Source organism: Aythya ferina (assembly GCF_964211825.1).
Source record: "Aythya ferina genome assembly, chromosome: 8".
In the NCBI taxonomy this organism is placed as follows: Eukaryota; Metazoa; Chordata; class Aves; order Anseriformes; family Anatidae; genus Aythya; species Aythya ferina.
This window is the reverse complement of record NC_140304.1, coordinates 20191725-20213616: the sequence shown is the minus strand read 5'-3', so window position 1 is coordinate 20213616 and position 21892 is coordinate 20191725. Positions and strand designations below refer to the sequence as shown.

Here is a 21892-nt window from a genome sequence, read left to right as displayed (position 1 = left end):
TGTTGATCGAGTGTCCTACTAGTAAGCATATATTTTATATACTACGCCATTTCATATTTCACACAAGAGATTTCATAAAGGAGACAGATTATTTTTTTTTTTCACTGATCTCAAAATTATCAGTTATTTTTTATAGAAGTTCTTGCATCATTTACTGAGTAGGTATACATAGCTTTATAAACCCTTTCCTTTTTGATCAGTCATTCAGAAGTAAAAGATTTATGAAGTCAAATGTTTTTTATCATGCTCTGATTCATACAAGCGTGTTGGTTAAATTGGTGATCCTTCAGGCAAAATCATTTTTCACAGTAATGAATTTATACCTTTTAATAATGCAGCATAGGTGAATTAAGAAATAAGATGGCATGAATCCATAGATCAGCACAGATCAATAGGGGAAAAAAAAGTTTCAAAAAGGGTTTTCATAAATGAATTATACTTTCTGATTTTTATTTATTTTTTAATTCTTGTTGGGCATTTTTTCTGTATTATTATAACTACTGGGAAAAAAATATATACTGCCACATATAGAGCAGTGATTACATCAAAAAAGCAGAAGGGTAATAAATTGTTTGTTCAGAAACTGGCTACAACATGCCAATAGCAAAATAAAGAATTATACTTAAAATTCTTTCATATTTAATACAAATCAGGAGGCAATTAGCAACTTTGAAAGACTGGGATTGAACATGCTCTTAAAATTAATTTATATACATCCTGGAAATTTTTCTGCACAATGCTAAGAGCACCCACACTGATATTGATGAATTTGGCTAGATGTTTTTTAAAAACCCTTTATATCTCTGTAATAGGTGCTTCTGTAATAAGCCTTTACCTAGAATTTACATGGGTCCATTTCTGTCTGGCTCCCAAGACATATACAAGGACTGTTTATGGCATTATATTGGCATACTGTGAAGCAAATCACTTTACAATAGTCTGGAAGTATACATATTTTTACAGGACATATGACAGATACTCGGTATAGCTTTTCTATCAAAAACATGACAGGAAAAAGCAGATACCACAGTGTTATCAGTCATTAGCAAATACCTGGATTAGATTTCATATGGAGGGAATCTGATTATCAAGCCAGCTTTCTACAAATTATGAGCAGACTGATTACAGGAAGGCACAGAGGATTACAGGAGAATGACCGTATCAGAGCAAAAAAGGGCAGAGAGGTAGAAAATGAGAGGGACTTAATCTGAGCAGAGTGGAAGAGGCCAAATAGGGTAGGGTGGCTCCATCAGAACATAACAAAGCAGGCCAGTAGTGCTGGCAGTGGGAAGAGGAGTGAGAGCCAGCTCTATCAGGAGAAAAAAGAGGAGCTGAGAAGAGCAGTTCCTTTGATGAAGAGTGGAATGAGCCAACCTCTTTAAAGAAGGAAGAGAGAATCAGGCCACGCTCAGCAGAGAAGAGAATTGTAGAGCTACAGCACTTAAAAAGCCTGAAATCAATATTACTTGATTGGAAAGAATTGTAAGCATTATGCCAGAAGAGGCAGATTTAGGTTGGAAACAGGGTTGAAAACAATGAAGTACTCCATGTAAAACAGCTTGACATGCAGTATACTGCAGTGAGACACTACTATAGCAAAAGTGAGTGAAACTGTAGCTTACAAAGCTCTTAGAAATGCATATTGATCAATGCTACTAACAGCAAGATTGGTGATTCAACATGTGTCTCTTAGTGTATTTACTCTTCATTGGTATTTCTGTCCTCTACTGTCTTCCAATGATATATTGAAAAGAGGAGACAGGTAATCACAGAACTTTTCAGGAATGATTTTGAGAGAAATAAAACCTAGTAATGCTTTCCATTCTTTGCAAAGCATGATGTAAAAAAGCAAAGTGAGGTGATTGCAGTCACAGACAAATGGAACCAAGTAAAGGTTTAAGGTAATTTCTTGATATATTCTAAAGCAAATATTTTCTATTTTATACCTCTGAAGTTTGTAATAAAGTGGGAGGTAAACTCTTTCCTTTGAATGATGAATTTGAAATCTGGGACAAACAGATAACTCTGAATATGTGCTAGGGAGATGCATCTTGCTTTCTGTAAAATAAGAATTCATGGAACAGAATCAAAATAAACATCTGTGCTTTAATTTAAAATTTATGTTATTTTATCAATTTCATCATTAGCTTGATTAACTTCTTTGGGCTAGATGACCAGAAAGTAGTTCCTAAAGATGATACATGGAAAAAGACCTGTCATAGACTCACATGTTTCTTTTTACATGTGTACTGTAATCTTTTTACGTGTCTTTGTGGTCAGAAGCCCCCTGTAATATCTTAATGAAGACAAATCAGCTGCTGAGAACTTGAAAGGTAATTCTTCCCCTCACCCCACCTTCCCCCCCCCCCCAAAAAAAAAAAAATAACCTGGTGTTATGGTCATCTGTTAACTCCTTATTTTGCACTTTATTCTGGGTAAAGAGTCGCCTCATGAATCCCTCTGGAATAATAAATGGTGGATGTTTTCCTACGTCTTCCTCTCCCAGAGCTAGATACATGGTTAAGGTAATGATTAATCCCAGAGTATTCATTAGCCTTTCTGCATAATCCTGATCTAGGAGTGACGGTAAGGAGGATTCCTTGTAATGGAATGATGTGATACTCAGGGAAATTAGTCACTGTAAGTCCCAGCACAGTAATGTTACATTAAAGGAAGATAATCACAAGAAGAGAAAGTCTTACAGTGACACACCATGTCTATGAAAGCCTCTAGGTTACAGAAGTAAAGTGTTTTCTTCAACACCCTGCCCATATCAAGCTTTAATAACACTGTGCATCATGACACTAGACTGATCAGACTGCGTTTGCATTATTCTAGTACCTTCAAATCAGACTCGCAAATCTTGACTGTACCTGATAACCTCAGTTTAAAAAAAAAAAAAAAAAAAAAAAAAAGTCTTCTCTAATTCACTAGGGACTGTCCATTACAGGCAAATCATTTTCAAGACATAGGATATGATTTGCAATAAATTAACATTCCTGGGAATGAGTAGTGGCTGAATTTCTGCCAGAGAATGAGGCTGCCCTGGAGACTTACATCTATTCTATGTGATGCAGGCAACCATCTGATGAAGTTTCCTTTTGGCCCGTGTCTAAAAATAATGGTGAAGTCATTACAAAACAGTCAAAAACATATACTTAAAAGACTTAAAAACATATACTTAAATATACTTATAAATATATATTATACATTATATATTTTAAAATATACTTAAATCTTAAAAGCATATACTTAAAAGGAAAAAAAAAAAAAAAGGTATCCCAAGTATGTATAGCAATTAGCAACAAAAAAGACAGAGAATAATGGAAAGTTCACTTAGTATAATATTTAATAGAAAATAAGCAAGTAGGGAATGCTGAGAGTAAAGAAAGAAACATGATAATACATAGAATGCCCTTACCCTATCTCAATATAAATCTAACCTGAAAACTTTTCTATTTGCATGGACTATTCAGGCTTAGCTTCCTCTTTCTCCATTTTAGAAAAGACTTTGAACTGACTGCTTCATGTTAAAAGCAGTATATAAATTGAAACTACATTATGCTTCAGAGCAGATAAAGATATTGCAAATGCAAAGAAAAAATTTTAAATGAGACACACTACAGCTGGAAATGCAAACCACATTAATCCAGGAAGTTTTTGGTTTTTAGTTCTGCCAAAGGAAGCAAGAGGTCAAGGGGGAAGTTTTAAAGAATATAGGAAGGGATATGAAGCAAAATGATAGAGGATGGTAAAATAGCTGAACAACAAATGAAAGCACACACTGTCAGTTGAGTCCAAGAGACCAGGCAGGAAGCCAGCAAATAAGGTTGCAATATTAAAACAAGGGATGAAAATCGTCAAGAAGATTATAGACACATTTAATGTCTGTATGTGGGGAGGGAAAAGGGCAAAAGTAAGTGACACAGAGGGAGTCATCGGATGAGTGCATAAGGTTGTATTTTACAGGGCATGAAGAACAGTTACTGTTTGTCACAGTTCACACAGGGCTGTGGTAAGGGCATTCTAAATATTAGATAAAGTCCTGGCTATATTGGAGTCAATGTGAGTTTTGACATTGACTCTGACAGAGCCATTTCATTCATTAAGAAAGGATCCACCTCAGTGAGGTAGGAAAAAAATATTACTTCATTGTACAGAGGGGAAACTTGAACTCCAATAGACCTAGAGTCATATTCTGTAAAGATTTGTTGCCTCTGTAAGGTCCAGAGGACTTCAAATTTTAACAGCCACGTGTCTGGCATGCAGAATAAAATCTCAAAACAAGATTAAAGTGTTCAAGTTCTCACTACAATATTCAGGTAGAATTAGTAGAGTAACTTAAGCGAGATAGTGAGATTCTTCAGAAGAGAGCTGTCTTGAGCTATGCCAACAGGGAAAAGCTAGACATTGAGAAAAACTTTGGGTTACCCCAGCCATGCCCGGCTTAAAAAAAAAAAAAAAAAAAAAAAAAAAAAAAAAAAAAGCTCTTTTTTTTTCTTTTTTCCTTTTTTTCCTTTTTCTTTTTTTTTTCTTTTTCCCCAACAAACTCTCCTTCATTAAAAAAAAAGAGTGGCTAATGGCAGAGGAAACATTCATCAGGTTCCCAGTATGTGGAGGAGGAATATCTTAGGAAATAGTAAGTCTAGTTTGTAACCCAACTCTCCAAATTCAATGTAGGAGGGAAAGGGAAACAACTCCCAGGCATAATCATGTATTTGTACTCCTTGAATGAACTGTGCATGACTTTTTGTCTTTACAGAGGGATGCTGGAGGACTTGTTGAATACATATCATATTAAGCGGTTATTGACAAAAGAATCCTCTGAAATAAAATGCTGGGAATACAATCTAGAACACTTCTCCCTTTTCACAGCTGAATGCCCTGCTAAAATTAAAAGCCATGCTCTCTCTTTAATTTTTTCCTGCTTCTTAAACTAGTCTTGCTTTATTTGCTGCTTGCATTATTTGTTATGACATAGTGTTATCAAGATCAGAGATTTATTCCAGACAATCTGGTAAGTTCCTTATTGTGGTTATAACTTGTAGCCCTTGATGTGTGGAACCTAATACTGTTTAGGAACTTAAGCACTTCCCCATCTATGTTTTTGTTTCTGATGGTGTTTGTAGAGATTTACCATGTACCATAGCCACCAAAAGCATGGACACAATGCATATCTATGTGAACCTAAAGATGTTACAGGTAGAAAAAAAAATGGATTTTTGCCTTACAAGATAACAAATCAGAAGAGATTTTAACCATTATTGGACACTCAACCTTAACTAAGGCTTATTTTCAGTGTGTAAGGCTTATATAGACATTTTGCAACTGGTTGGACTCTGCTTTCAGGCTCTTTTCAGCTAGCTGGAGGCTCACTCTGCTTCCCCTGATACAGGGACTGCTCCACTACATACAAAATCGCTAATTCCGAAACCTTAACATCTGCGTGAGCTCAGCTGACTTTGGCTGAAAATAAAGAAGCAATAATATGGTCTGTCCCATTACCTGGGCTGCAGCTGCAAGGATGTAGCAGTATCTGGATGCAGGAAAGACATCTGCTTGTGCCTTAAGCATCTTAAACCAATTTATAAATTATGTAGTTTTGGTCTCCCAGCTTTCCCTAAATTTTGCTTAATGTACTAACCCTCCATCTTCCTTTCTGTTGGGACTTTTCTCATGACTATTTGTCCTGGAGTCTGTCAGTCTCTCCCTAGTCAGGTTGTGCATGAATTATTACAGTGTTCCTACTGAAGGGATCAAGAAAACAAACTGTCTTATTAAAATCATGATTTTCAAACTTATTATTTATGTATAGAGTTGCCAGCTGATATGTTTTCTTCGTCAGGGTATTTGTTGTATTTCATACACTCCATGTTCTGTTTCTGTATCAGCCAGAGACTACTGTTTTGGAAGGACAGATCCTTTGTAAGAAAGAAATTAAACTGGCAAGTAAAACTATTTATTCCAAACCATTTTTCAGCTCTTGACCAGCTACAGGCTTAAGATTCTCTATCCATAAACCAGTGAGCCAGACAAGAGCATTCTGTATCATTCTGGAGCCAAAAATAACTCCCACACCCCCTCCAAGGAGTGGGGTAAACCTTTCTATTCTAAACCTTTCTATTCTTGGCCTAAGTTTGTGACTTGATATATGTAAAATTTAGTTGGATGTATTTTTTTACATTTCTAATTGTTTTTTAATCTTTGACTACTATAATTAGAGATATATTACAGGTGAGGGAGACAAAATGTTAAGTACCATTCCATTAAAAAAAAATTCAAAACACTTCTCAAGGATGTAGAGCACAGGTTACATGAAAGTGTGATTGGTAATAAAAGTTTTATTTATGTTTACATTTGCTGGGCTATATAATTCAGCTTAAGCTGAGCCACTAAAGTCTTGTACTCTGAGTTTGCCAGTGGATGAGCAAGTGTCACTGTATATATAACATACAAGTAACCCATCAATCAACTGTATTCACCGACTTGATACTTAAGGATTTTCACCATATGCCTCTTTATGTCTTTGCTTATGAGCTAAATCTTGAAGTTGTCCTCACCACAGCTGCAGTCTGTACCAACAGTGCAGTGACTAAGGTGTAACCTATCCTTCAAAGGGGATAAGCTCCCTGTAAAAGTCAGTCTCTTCTAAAATTGTCCCCATTTTTTTGCTAGAAGAGATGGAAACTGGGATGCATAAGACTGGAACATAATGTTATAAGACTGATACTCATGACCAATGCTCAACTCTCCTTTAAATTCAGTAGTTAGATACATGACTTGCTCACGATCTTTTGAAAATATTAATATATCTCCAATGTGGTAAAAGGTAAGATGTTTTATAATAGAAAATCAGATAAGGAAATCAACACATTTTATTGTCATAAACTCAAAATATAATTAATGAAGAAGAGTAACTTTTTAAACATAAGGTGTTCGAAATACAAAAAGTATCTGAAAAGTGTTTTGTTGATATGCCATAGTCATTCACTGAATGGGTTGTTATCTTAGCATCTCAAGGTAAGGGAATGTCTTGAGAACAAAATTTGGTTTTGATGATCCTAAAGCTGCCTGTGCTAATAGGAAAAAAATCTGAAGAACGGAAACAGCCCTAATGATGAGACTGAGTGCTTGGTACTTTGTATATAGAATGCATTCTAGCATTTTACATGCATGATCAAAAAAAAAAATCATTGCAAAGTATCTTATTAGTAGAAAAATAAATAAATAAATAAATCTGAAGCAAGTTTCCTCTGAATAAAAATTAAAAGGAAAAATATATACTTACAGAGATTTTGGGACCTGATATGCAATGACAAATATTTTTAGAGACTAAAAATATGTGTGTGTTTTTTTTTTTTGCCTTCATCCATCAGTCTCTCCACCCCTTGCACAGGGCTTGCACAGGGCTTCTTAGTGTGGTTCTAGCATTTGGGAATTCCCAAACTCTATAAATTCCTCTGGTTCTCCATGCCTCCCAATTTCTTACCATTCAGGAAAATGTTGTGGAAGAATGGAAGACATAACAGATTTTAACTAATGAAAATATTTAAATAAGTAAATAAAGTTGCAGCCTAATTAAACCATATTCATTTCATCTTATCTGTTTCTCCCCAAGTGTCCTGGACAGCTGTACCTTACAAAACAGATATCAGAGCTGCCTGAAGAGTAAACTCTCATTATGGAGATTCCACTAAGCGTGCATTTTTTTGTATGTCATATACACCTGCAAAATGCAGTTTTACAAATCCTTTTATACCAAAGTACAAATAGAATAAAGAGGTAAAATAAAATAAAGACATGTTGCCTGTTCATTGGTAGAATGAGATATTTCTCCAGTGACAGAAAAACAAAGGAGTTCTGCATGAAAAGCTATTGTTTCTCTGTTATCACCTCTCACTGAGATATCACAAACCCCAGCATCTTTGGTGTTTTCCATATTATCCTTGCTGTAATGGTTACGTGCCTGTAGAAGAATCCTAAACTTCACTCTAAAAAAAGAATGTTTTGCACTCATTTTGGGTAAATTGACTCATGACTTGGGTTACTGGTACAGTTTCTAACCTACCTTAATGACATTATCTATCTCAATAAGCAGGGGTTTTGATAGAAAAAGCAACAACTTAGTAGTGTAACTAGATCAACCTACAGATATTTAGCAAGAAAAACTATATTTCAAGTACTAGCCATGGCTGCTGTTTCAAAAACTTGAGAGTAGCATCTTATTTCATACCCAAACGTCATTTTGACCCATTCATCAAAAGCACTTACTTAAGTCTTAGCCAGCTGAAATACCATTTGAGGTTATCTTGCCAAAGACAGAGCCTTCATATCCTGCTCCACTTTAAAAGCACCTTTGCTCTTTACATACTAGAAGGTAAATACACTATAAAAATGCCAAGGCCCAACTCAGTTCAGATATTTGATCCTCATGAAGAAAAGGCACACAGAGAACCTGAATAGATGCTGTGCATAAACTTTTAAAAGAATTCAAGAACATAATTCTTGGCTTTCCTAAGTGAGCAAGTCATCAGCTTACTCCTAATTCATTCCTCTCTTAACAAGCTTACAGAGAAAACCACTACAGAAAAGAGTGTGCTTTAAAAAGAGATCAGCAGCAACCCTACTCCCCAGCTGTGCTGAGAACCTTGTTAGGAGACAATATCTATGCATGGCCTTCCTTATGGTGTAGTGCAGGATTTACCATTAACATATATATATATGGCAGTAAAAATATCATTAAAAATTCCCTTCATTTCTTTTACTTTACAAACCAAAGGATGAATAGGTTTGAACAACGTTTCTAAGAACAAAGCAAATACCTAATCAGGGTCCAGAGATGGCACCTTTGTAGTAAATGTTATGTCCATGTTGAGATCTTGAAAATAGGGTTTTTACCAGAAATTATAACAGATGCTTACATTTACTAGCATTAGCAGATGCCACTTTATTAAAGACAGCATCAGAATGAACACCTTGAGTTTGAGTTTCATAAAGTTTGTTAAGGAAATATTTTTGAAAAGAGAGAGGGAAACTATGTTTTAATGATGTTCACATGTTTCCCCAAAGAGTGTAAGCCGATACATATGGGCGTCAAAAGCATGACATGCTAATTTCATTAAAGTGGGGGACAGTGCCTAGAAAAAAGCACAAAAGTAAATGCCGTTGACCTCACTGGTAAGAGGCTGAAAAGGAACCTGCTCTGGGAAGCTAAGACTTTTTGCCTCTGTAGCAACTAGGTAGATGATGCCTGTCTTGGAAAATTTACGGTATCATTTTATTTATAGCAGATGTCCCCTTAAAGAAAACATTTTTGCTTTATGCTACGCAAATCTTATGGATAGTTACAAAATGTAACATGGAGTAATGCTGCAGATATCAACGGTATTTTCAAAAATGAATTATGAATGAAAAGAGGAAAAAATATCCTGATACTGATCTAAGGCTTGAAGATAAAAGGTTAATCAAAACAAGACTTGCTGGTGTTTTCTAGAAACTTGTTGTTTTAAGGAGAAAAGGTAAAAGTTGAAACTTTGTATGGAGCCCACTAATTAAATCATCATTTATCCAAAATGAGTCTTGCAGTTCCAATAAAGATGATCAGATGCCACAATAAGCCATGAGTAGTTATGGTCAGAGACCTATAACTTAAGAGTTTGTTTTGGATATGTATCTTTATTTCAAGCAGGGAAACTGTGTTATTTGCATTTCTTGCTCTGCTTAAGTAAACCAAGTTCACATCATCAATTACATTTTCTTAGTGGAACCCATATGAAAGACCTCCACTCGTTTAAATTACGGTGATGTTTTTTCCTAAGCAGGCATTGCTGAGCCGCATCTTGCAGAAATTTCATCATCTCATATCAACTAAAAGAGTCAAGAACAATTAAACCAAACACTGTAGTCCCACAGAAAAGTTTTACCAATAGACAGGATGATTAAACAGAAAGCACTACCTTTCAATATCAAAATTTTAATTTCTCATGTTAAACTCTTTCCAGTTTCAAATATAAAACTTGGTTCTACAAGCCCTTAAAGGTGAATGAAGTTGCTGTTGATGGGATCTTTCTTTCCTTAATATTCTCCACTAATTAGTGAAGTTCAAGGAGGAAATAAATAAATTTTGGTAAAATGCAAATAGACTGAAATAATACATCTGTGAATTTGCTGTTCATTATGCATAGTATGTAAGAATGCATATTTCAAAAAGAAAATAATTTAAGTAATGCTGCTGTTCCGTTTTGCAGGTCTTCATGACAGTTTAAGCAATAAAATGGTTTAATCTCTCTGGATTGCAACAGCAGAAACCCCTGACAAGGACAGGAGATTGACTGAATTTGTAATAATATATTTTTACTTATGTCACATATTTGTAATTTCAAGGACGTGATTCACAATGACCCTATTGCAATGTTGTGTAGGCATTGTTCTACACTGATTTGCATTAATATCTACAGAAGAGTTTTCCTCTCTTAGTACTGCTTCAGAGGATATGCTTGTCATTAAAATTCTGGTCACAGATGTGGGTTAAAATATCTCTAACCTTTACAAATGTATTATGTGGCACTACTGACATAGCTTTTATTGCAGATAAAATCTATAACAAATTCTGTGTGCGACAGGAAAGGAACATGATTTTGTATTAAATTCAGATGATAGAGATGCATTCCTTGCTTGTACTTTTAGAATGTTTTGGATTTACTAACAATCAGTTAGGCTTTCTACTCTGTTGAATTAGAAATCCATTAAATCTATTCACTTTGTTATAGTTTGTTATTCTGATAATTTGTTCTTAAACAGGCTTTCAAAAGAGGACATAAAATAGTGGTAAGAATTCAGCTCATTTCCAGTCCTGGTTGAGTCCCTCAGAAGTAAACAAGAAATCAGTTTATTAGGTTAGACTGCCTAACATTTATCATTGAAAATTTTTGATAACCTATATTAAATGCAGCCTGTGATCCTCTGCTTCTGTTTCCTGACTTTCACTGGTAACTTTCATATACCTAAAAGGGTCATGTTTACTAGTGGAGAAGTGTGTTTCTTTTTTTTTTTTTTTTTCTTATTTTGTCAATGACTAACTACAATGTGCTTCCTTTGGGGGAAAAAAATGGGAAAGGAAGAATTTAACCAAAGAATAACGATCAACTAATAGTTGTTATAACATCTTTAGTTTCTACCATAGGAAACAGGCACTACATCAGAAAAGATACATAAAACTCTTTCTCATCCTAGTCACAGAGCTGGACTGCTAGGACGAGAATGGGGCAAGAGGCAATGCTGACTTGAAAGCCAGTTGAGGTAACTGGGTCCAAATGGTTTCATGGAGGACTCATAAGGGTCATGGAGGATTTCACTCAGATGCCTCAAGATCTCTGGATCTCTGATTTTTGAGCAATTTTATCTCCTTGTACAGTCCCTAGCACCTCAAATATTCATGAACAATCTAGGATTATGGAGTAATTCATTATACATTTAAGAAGTAACAAGCTCTCTTAGAAGTTGACACAATGGACCCTTCCTGTAGCAGGTTGTACTGTCAACAATAAAAATAGAGAGGAAATTGCACAAAGTTTGGTTGTTTAGCTCTACTCAGTGAGGAAAGGGTGTGGAGAAGAGAAGCAAACAAAAAGCAATGTCATGAGAATTTACAGAATTACTGAATTTTATATGCGATGAGAGGTGGGATTTGGCTAATTCAGATGACACAGACTTGATTTTGAAGGCATCTAATGCCTTTCTCATGCAGAATGGAGATAGTTTGAGAAGGAATTCTTAGTCTGTAATGTATCAAAAATACAAGCTTTTCAGCAATGAGGTGTTGTTGTGTATTTAGTGCTCACCATGCCTGACATGGGATAGCAGTTGTTCAGAGTTAGAAGAGAAACCTCATGCACATTAGGTGTACACTCAGAATGCAAGCAGGAAGAAACCACTCAACACTTTTAAGTGCTGTGCTCTTCTTATTTAACCCTTTCTGCAGTACAGCAGGAATTTGTCACAGTAATTAGAGGCTGGATATTCAAGTGTAAGAGCTGGGATATGGCCCACCACTGAGTTGCCATCTGCACCTCTACACTCACTACAAGACTGCTCTATGCTGGCATATTACCGAGAGCTAAGGAATAGGTCATGATAACAGATGCTTTGTGCCCCATTGGTGGGCAGTCAATTATTCTCAGTGCCTTCTCACAGTTAATGTTGGCTTGTAATGTCTCAAGTCAACTTCTGTTCATAGGAAATCCTACATAATTATGTATATATTTTGACATTCTGATTTAGACACAGCAGAATGCATACTCATTTCCTCATCTGGAAAAGAGTGAATTAAAATCAAGAACTCTCAATTTATTTCAGTGTTTTAAATTATGTAATTGATGAGGTTTCAACCTCTCTGAACTCACACCAATAAGGCAGCCATTATCCAAACAATGCATTTATTTATACATGCATACATATTTATATATACATACATACTTATAATAATTTTCCTGATATTATTACATTTTAAGTTATATTTTATTAATTATAGCATTAATATACATTTTAATGTCAACACCAAAGACCGATGAAAAACATTCTTAAGATTCCCATTTACTTTTATTCACTTTGTGACAGGTTCAAACACCACTGACAGCAACTTCATAAAGACGTTAATGAATTTTACATGATACTCATGAGAATGAATGTATTTCTCATCAAATAAGAAGTATTGGATTCTGGCCAGAAAAGAGTAACTGGGTTTGCAAAAATGTTAAAATGTAGTATATTTCTGAGGGAAAAATTTGTAGTATGCTTGGAAGAAATCTGATAGCATTTGTTCATACTGTAAATTATAAAATTCTTCTCCATACTGCTGCTGAAAGAGCAAGAGAAGGGAGTTTGCCTTGGTTTAATGCCTTTTTCAGGGGTGCTGAACACAGACATTTGTACCTGTTTAAAATTAGGTGGCAAAAACAAAGACGGAATATCTGCTATATATAAATTCTGAGATGTTTCAGTCTCCACTGTCATTAAATGCTGCGTGAAAAAATCATTTAATGTTTTTTCATCATAAACAACTACAATAAAAATTATTTTTATTTAATTTTGCTCACTATCTGGTAGAAGCAAAAACATCAAAATATTGAATTGCTCTCTATTTGGCAAAAAGATGATTTTATTCTGTAATTACAACATTTTCCTTCAGTTTTCTACTTGATTTTGAGTAATATGTTTCCCTTAACTACAGCCTGTCTTTAAAACTACAAGGACAAATTCAGTCTGATTCAGATTTGTGGCATGCCATTGAAGGTGATGAAGCTGAATTTGTCTTTCTGTCTTTCCATCTGTCATATCTAAGCATGTCAGTGTAATTCACAGTGAACATTGTCTCAGCACTGCCCAGATCCTGCAAGGTGCTGAGTGCCCTAAAACCTGCTTCAAAGAAAGCCCTTGTTACCTCCTAATATACCTGGCTCTAAGTAGAATATTTCTTGTATTTCTCCATACTTACCACTTCGAACAGTACAAATACTGAGTTCAGCCAACTGCCAGATCCAGCCTTAGTGGTTTTGGATAGATCTGAGAAAAGTTGCATTCGGATCATTTTTTTGTTTTTGTTCATTTTGACACTCTTTTTCTTGCCTCTCCCTTCCTCCCCAATGCACATGCAACATTTTTTGTTCCTGTGATCATGCCCACTAAATACAAAGTGGGGTTCAGAGGTCTTTTGGAGGGTAAGACACAGAATTCAGGCTGCACAGAGGCTGAATGCATGCAGAGCGCACATGCGTGCTTCTGCATCTCTGTGTTTGTCTTGGGACAGGCAATATTTATATTCTCCACATTTATATTTATATCTTGCTAAAAAAGCAGAACACAGCTGCCTCTGACTGTCAACAGCTTGAAGTAGTCCCTGTCATTGGAAAAGGCTAGCAATAAACTTATTTCTATTTTCTATCAATGGAAACTTTCCCCTACTTCCAGGACCATCCCACACCTGTCGATGTTCACAGCTGCCAGTCCTCAGAGAACAAATGTTCTTGCCATGTAAAAACTTGCCAGGTACATCCAGTAGGACAGGTCTTTATAAATTAATATTATTCCTGTGCAAGGAGTTTTGGAGCTAAACACATTGAAGACGCAAAGCCTTGCTTACAGATACAGATGTGGGAAAGAGGTAGAGCTGGGTAATTTCAGCCTGGGCCAGGAGCAGTGGAGGAGGGAGCTGTGCTCTGCAGCCTGCACTGCACAGCTCGAGACAGCTTGAGACAGCAACCAGCTGAACCTGACCTCAATCTCTTTTGACTACCCAGGGCTGCCCAAGAGACTGCACCTTCCACTGTCTGACCCCAAATCATCCAAATTATATTGGCACTGATAAATTCCTAGTTGTTCTAGATTAGAATAAATGAATGCAACCCTGCTCACTCTTTCCCAGGGTTTTGCAATGAGGTGAGATGTTGGCACAAAGAAGATTTATTGTACTGAATGAAGTGCCCCTAGTTTAATAAAACCATGAATATTAATAACAGGACAAAGCCCACAACAAAGAGTCACCAAAGAGTGACAGAGGAACGAAAAGGTGGATAAGCTTCATGGGGTAATTCCTTTGCATTACATAACCCAGTGGAAAAGGCTAAAGTGGTTGCTTAAATTCAATCTTCAATATTGCTTCTCTGCAAAAATAAGTGTGATGAATTAAAAGGTAAGACTTGCATGAAGAATAGGATTGTCTGAATTCCTAAGCAAACAGAAAACTAACCCAGAAAGATTTCTTTAAAAACTGATTTAGTGATTTGTTTGACCTTATTAGGTCCTCTTTCGCAATGTTGTTGATTTCTACCTACCAGCCTTCTGCTTCAAATCAGCTTCAGGACATACAGGTAGCACAGTTTAGTAGTATGCAAATGATTTTTAATGAAAAAGAGCATCCTGAAGGCAGCCAGAGAACTGAGATTTAATTCATCCAGGTGCTAATACCCAAGCCTGCCTATATTGTTCTCATTCACTTCTGAAAGGGAGAAGAGGAGCTGGATTGGTAAAACAAAAACTGAGAGGAAGTAACAAATGTAGTTTAGGAAACAGGAGTAATTGGTATAAATAAATAAATAAATAAAAAGCTAGATTTTCCATCCAGAACTCCTGGGATTAGAAAAAATATCAAAATACGTGTTTGTCTTTGACATGGCAATCCAAGCATGGCTCCACATACCTGGTGTTAAAGACCAGAGATCCACTGAATTAATCCATCTCCTCTTGAAACTTCCTGTTGGTGCTGTACAGGTGAAACCTCTTGGGGTGGGGGGGGATGTTCCTGCCTTCCTTAGTGACCTTGATTGCTCTTGGAAGGAATAGCTCTTTCTCTCCCTTCTGAATATAGAGGTACTTAGACTAGCTTCCTGGTTTGGGCATTTAAATTAGGTATTTAAGGCTGGGTTTTGTGAACATACTCCTGGATCAGCAAGCAACTTAAAATTCTTATTTAAAAAAAAAATATATATATATATATTTCTTATTTAAAATCTTTGGCCTTAATTTATATTTAATTTTATGTACTGTGTACAGTTATATTGAAATTTTGAGGATAAGAAACAAAGGAATGGAGGGAAAGAGGAAGGAAGGAAGAAAGAGAGAAAGAAAGAAAGAAAAAAAACAGGAAACCAAACAGTAGCCTAAACCTTTCAGGAAGCAAGGTATGAAATGGGAACATTCTCAGTTGAATGAGTTTTATTTAAAATACTTCTGATACTGTTCCTGAAATTAAATAGGAAATCTCAAAAAGGCATTTGAAAAATTAATATTTCATATATTAAAATACAGCATTGTTAACTGGGGAGAACAGAGGAGATTGCTGCCTGATGTTGGCAGAAACTCTGTTGCATTCACTCCAATGATCTCTTATGGTGTGTGGACTGAAAGCAGAGTCTGCTGGGGGATACAAACAGGAAGAGAAGAAAAGTGAAATAATGCCAGGAAAATACCAACAGTCTCCAAGTGTATCAGTCACTAAAAATGCCTCTCTGCCATGTCCACAGACCGTTTTTTCAACTGCAACGCCAGAGGTCAGAAAACAGTGGAGTCATTATAGCATCACCAGCTGGGTGGTAATTTGGAAAGACGTAAAGGATGCAGTCCATCTTCTCTCAGGAGATTCCATTCTCCGTGAGTCCTATATGTTTGCGTATGGGTCCTAACACTTTTCTTATATGTGATTCAGATTTTTTAAATGTGTGATGACCTATGGCACAACCATCTAAGCTAAAACAAAAAGTAAATTTTTATCAAATCTGTAAGGCAAAGGGTACTTTTTCTCAGAACTGACAAATTAGGAATTAGAGTAAGGAATGCTCTTAGCATTTATTCCATGTTAAAAAAAAAAAAAAAAAAAAAGGGGGGAAAAAATCCTTGACATTAATTTTTAGCTTTAATCTAAAGTTTACACTGAGGGCTAGGACTCAAGTTCTCTTCTTTATATTTATAGACTCTTTTTGCAGTATTGGCACCTGGCATTCCTCAAGATCCCTCTTTTTCACGCTTTTTGATGCTTAGAGCCTCACAAGATGTAAGACTGTTTCTCATGATAAATTCAGAGGGTCATTTAGCATATGCATAACAGTATCTATGTAAAGGCATGCTGTTTTAACACTGGGGTATATTGTGTTATTAATATTATTTCTTTGCTTCTTTTCTTTTCTTGATTTCCCTCTTCCATACCCATTTTTAACAATTTGTTAATCTTACTAGACTACATACAAAAACACGTGCATACTATTATCACTGTTCTTTAACTAATGAAACTCAATGAATCTCCTGTTTGACCATTTCTTGCCTTAGTCTCATTAAAAAATGTGTTTTGTTTCCTTTTGAGCTGGGTAACAGGCTGGCACCAAGAAATGTGTTGAGGCCATTTATATGCAGATGATCTGCTGTCCTGCTTCTTTCAGTAAGTGCCATAAATTAGCATTCAAATTTTGCTACAATTTTGTCTTTTTTTTTATTATTATTTTTTAATTCATTTCATATGTATTTAATCCCACACCAGTCTCAGTTTTTCTGCAATATGTGCCACATTGTAGCAGCTTTTTAGCTGCCGCTGATGATTTTCTCATTCCTTTAGTGTGAGGTTTTAGTTCTACTAACACATTTGTTAATGAAATACATTTCACTTCATGGAATTAAATGCATAGCCTGTCTATTGCTCATTACATTATACAGTCTTAGAGTTTGGATTTAAATTTCACCATTCTTCTATAAATATTGTCCACCACAGTTTGGCCTAACAGGCACTCCATGCTTTGGAAAAAGTGTGGGAAAACTGTCATTACAAGTAAAATACCAGTAACAGTTTCAATGTTCTCTGGAATGTTATATTTTATTCCTTTTTTCTTCTGTGCCTAAATGTTTAAAATGCATTTTCTGTCATTTCTTTGTGTGGAGTTTGAAAGGCTGTACTAGAAATCTGATGATCTGCAGACATCATAGGTAAACCTCAAACTATCCAGAGCATCCATTCTTCCATTTCTATATACAAATTATGAAACTGCTTCAGGGATTATCTCCAAATTAAAACAAAACAAAACAAAATTCCTGCATATCTGCAAGCATACACAAGAACTAAAGTCATACAGGACTATTTTCAAATGAAATAGTTTCTCATCAGACACCAACTTGCCTTTTTTTTTCTTTCTTTCTGAGGAAGTGGATTCTCATCTTCTGAGTGGATTATGATAGAGGATTATGATAGATTATGATATTCCATATGCATAACCTAATATCTCTTTGGAAGGTTAATCTTGAGCAGTCTCCAGGTTGGAACTTGAAAACTGCTTGTAAGACAGGCTGTTTCTGAGGTCATTTGCTTGAGTCAGAATATGTTTACACTGGCTCTAACTCTTTCGAGAAAAAGCTTCGTTTATAGGGTCACTAAATATCTGTTTTCTTCTATTTTTCTCCTTAGGAAACAGGATCATAGACTCTTCTTTCTGGAATTAATCAGCTCTGGGTCTGCTGGAAGTACTTCAGATACTTTTGATTCAGATTATTTTGGATATTTCAGTTTAGGTACACTTTAATATGATTTAGTGAATGATAAGCTATGAGAAATCCATGAGTTTTACTTTATCTGAATGTGTTTACTTATTGTTGATGTTAATGTCCAGTAATGTTGGAAATGGGAATAGGCAAATGTAACACCAAGAGAAAGCACATTTGTGCCTTTGAATATTTGTCTGCCTTGTAGATACTGAGTTGTATCTGCTAGACTTTCCTTTCTGGGATGTGGCAACGTCCTATCAAAGTGATAGCTGGTAAAAATGTATTTGGCTTTTCTGCTGCTATAACCATGATTGGTTCTTTTTTGCTTTTCCATTGTCTAATCAACAGAGAATTGTTAACAGGTTGTACAATTGCAGAGCAAGGATGTTCATGTGGATTTAAATAAATCAAAGGGCCCTCTTTTATAAGTGAATCAAAATCAAACCTCTTGTAAAGTTAAAAATGTTTCTGCATTTCTTTTTCCATTTTCTCTAGTCTCTCCTATATACTTTACTCTGACTCCACCTGACTTGTTCTATGATCTCAGCCACGCTAAAATATCATGTGCTTTTCTCATTCCTTTTGCTCTAGCAATATTTCTCTGGTAAACTGTGCTTTTTTCTTTTCCTGTTAGATTATCTTGTTCCTTTCAATGTTCATTTTCTTTTTCTTAGTCATCTTGGATGGATGGCCTAACACATTCTGTGCCAGATACTAAAATAATTGTTGTATCTATAACATAATCTTTCCTATCAGACGTGTTTCAAAATTAAGGGTAGAAACAGAAGACTGCACAGTGCAACTATGGACAGCGTATTCCGATGTGTGACAGATACACCATTGAAACTGCCCAATTCTTCAACAACACCAAAGACACTGATTGACACTAAAAAAGAGGGAGGGAGAAGGCACATGATGGGTCATTGAGTTCAATGGAACTTATTATAGAAACTGGGAACAAAAGGCAAAGAATCTGTTAAGTCTAGTTTTATAATTGCATAGCTAACCAGGTGTGATAAGTCCTTTAACAAAAGAATCATTCTCCATTAAATAGGGTCTTTTTGATTTTGTTTTTTTTGTTTGTTTGTTTGTTTGTTTTTGTTTGTATTTGTTTGTTTGTTTTTAATTTTTTATTCCTACCACAGATCTGGGGAGTCTGTTTGGAAAATTGACAGTTGTGATGGCTGGAGTCATCTCTACGTTTCTTACCTAAGTGTGAGATGCTTTTATTTTTGTCTGCCTCATCCTATAGCTTCACATGAATGTTTGCCAGTTGATGGCATTTACACATCCCATATGTGTAAATGCCATATCCCATTTCTGCTTTTTGGTTGCCCAGGCAAAATGAGCAAAACATTTCATTTTGCTTCCTGAGTAGTGGCTCTCCAGTCTGCCAACTGTTGCAGTCACTCTTCTCTGCAGTTGTTTGAGTTTCAGAAGATTTTCTTGAACCTGAGTGACAAAGACCATGCACAGAATATCAAACAAGGCCATAAACCCATACAATCAGGCCATTGTATGGCATGACTATCTTATTATTATATATAAATATATCACATTTTATATATGGACTTTATGTGTATGTACAAAATATTTGTGTACATGTATTTTATGTAATTTAAAAAAATCAGTGATTTTTTTTTTTTTTGTAGCAACTGTGTTTTCTAGCTTAATGGGAACTGCAGATTTCATACTTCTTTACTTTATATCTGGATCTTAAAAAAAGATTGATCCCAAGGCTGATTTTTGAGGATTCCTGCTAGTAAACTTCCTGCAGTTTGATGCTGATGCTGCTTTTTTCAATGCCACCTGTTGCCAGCTATCCATTAGACAATCTCTTACCCACTTTACAATTTTTTCTCCTAATCCCTGGTTTCCTATGTGATGCTGCATCATATGCTGCACAGATAGAGATAAGATGGCTCACAAATCCTTTGTCTAGAAAATCAGTTATCTTATTAAAGAGAGATAACAAATTCACTTGGCACAATCTTTAGTAAATCCTTTTTGTATGTTATCCCATTTTCCATTTACCTCCCTGTCTTCAATTATTTTTTTCCTTAAAAATTTTCTCTAAAGCAACTGAGGTCAAACTAAGGGGTTTGTAACTGCATAGGTCACTCTCTTAGAAATGGATAATACATTTGCTGTTCTCCAGTCTGCCAGTATCATGTCTAGGTTACTTCCTACCAGGTTTGGGATTTCATGTTCCTTTTCTTGTCAGAATTGTGGAACGGAGTTTACCTGATATCCTTCACTGGCCTGAGTGAACTGTGCTTTAAACTTTGCTTCTGGTTTGGTAATTTCTATGATCTTGAATTCTTTCCTATTATCTACCCTGTTTCCTCTGTGCTCAATATTACTGAAAACATACACAAAGTAGTCACTGAGTTTTTAATTGTAAATAGATTTTTTTTTTATTTCCACTGACTCCTCCTTATATAGTAGTCCCATGCAGTCCCATGTTTTAATTGTTCTCGTTTGCTTAACTGTGGGAAGACTGCTTTGCTGTTTGTTTCAATATCCATTCCAAATTGTAGTTCAATTTTCCTATTGACAATTTTCACTATAATTCATACTTTTGACCTCTAAAACACACCCATCTCTGTTGATGTCTTTTTGTTTCCTCTTGTGCCCTGCATCTCTCTAATATTCTTGAGGGAATTCTTTATTTGCGTGGAATAGCTTGACCACTTTCCTACACATTTTCTCCCCTCTTTCAGATACACATTCCACACTGCTTCATCAACTGTGATTTAAAGTAATTCCAAGACTCCTCCACATGCAAGACCTTAAATAGATCAGTCTATTTGATTTTAGTAACAAGACCTTCTAGGTCTTGTTAGTAAATCTGCCCTTTGAGATATAAAGCCTTATTTTTACTGATTGTTCTATTTGATTTACATGAGTAAAACTTGTGATCAGTTTTTGGACCAGTTTTCTCGCAGTATCTGTATTGCTTATTAGAACAGCATCCTGGCTTGTATAAGAAGCAGTGTGGCCAGCAGGTCTAGGGAAGTGATTGTCCCCCTGTACTCGCCTCTGGTGAGGCCACACCTCAAGTACTGTGTTCAGTTTTGGGCCCCTTGCTACAAGAAGGACATCGAGGTGCTCGAGCGAGTCCAGAGAAGGGTGACTAAGCTGGTGAGGGGTCTGGAGAACAAGTCCTACGAGGAGCAGCTGAGGGAGCTGGGCTTGTTCAGCCCAGAAAAGGAGGCTCAGGGGCGACCTTATCGCTCTTTAAACATTAAAGAGTGATACATACATTTATGTATGTTTATACATTAAACAGCCCAATTAAAGGAGGCTGTAGTGAGGTGGGGGTTGGTCTATTCTCCCACGTGCCTGGCAACAGGACAAGGGGGAACGGGGTAAAGATGCGCCAGGGGTGTTTTAGGTTGGATATTAGGAAGAACTTCTTTACTGAGAGGGTTGTGAGGCATTGAAATGGGCTACCCAGGATAGTGGTGGAGTCAGCATCCCTGGAGGTCTTTAAAAGACGTTTAGATGTTGAACTTAGCAATATGGTTTAGTGGAAGACTTGTTAGTGTTAGGTCAGAGGTTGGACTTGATGATCTTGAGGTCTCTTCCAACCTGGACAATTCTGTGATTCTGTGAAATACATTCATTTCTTGCTGGCTCATTACTGCTTGGTAAATATATGCATTAATTTGGCCCAAACAGATTCTGCTTGATCCATGCCTTTCTTTCTTATTAATTTGCCGTATTACTAGAAGACAACTACACAAGATTAGTTGTTTTCTTCACATCTTTCCTGGGTAACACGTACTCTTCAATACTTTGGTTCCTATATATATATATATATTTATTTTCTCTTTCCTGATCATCCACTAGTAATTCTTCCAATATAGTTAAT

At 35.9% G+C, this 21892-nt stretch overlaps 1 long non-coding RNA gene across 1 annotated transcript in view; it reads left to right on the top strand.

Moving 5' to 3' along the window:
* LOC311440686 overlaps positions 1-18459 on the top strand; it is a 41476-nt gene extending 23017 nt beyond the window's left edge. Inside the window, exons 3-5 of the long non-coding RNA XR_014695540.1 lie at positions 15547-15674; positions 16850-16924; positions 17939-18459. This is a non-coding gene — a long non-coding RNA (uncharacterized lncRNA). The remainder of the gene's footprint in view (positions 1-15546; positions 15675-16849; positions 16925-17938) is intronic.
* The last annotated feature ends 3433 nt before the right edge of the window (positions 18460-21892 follow it).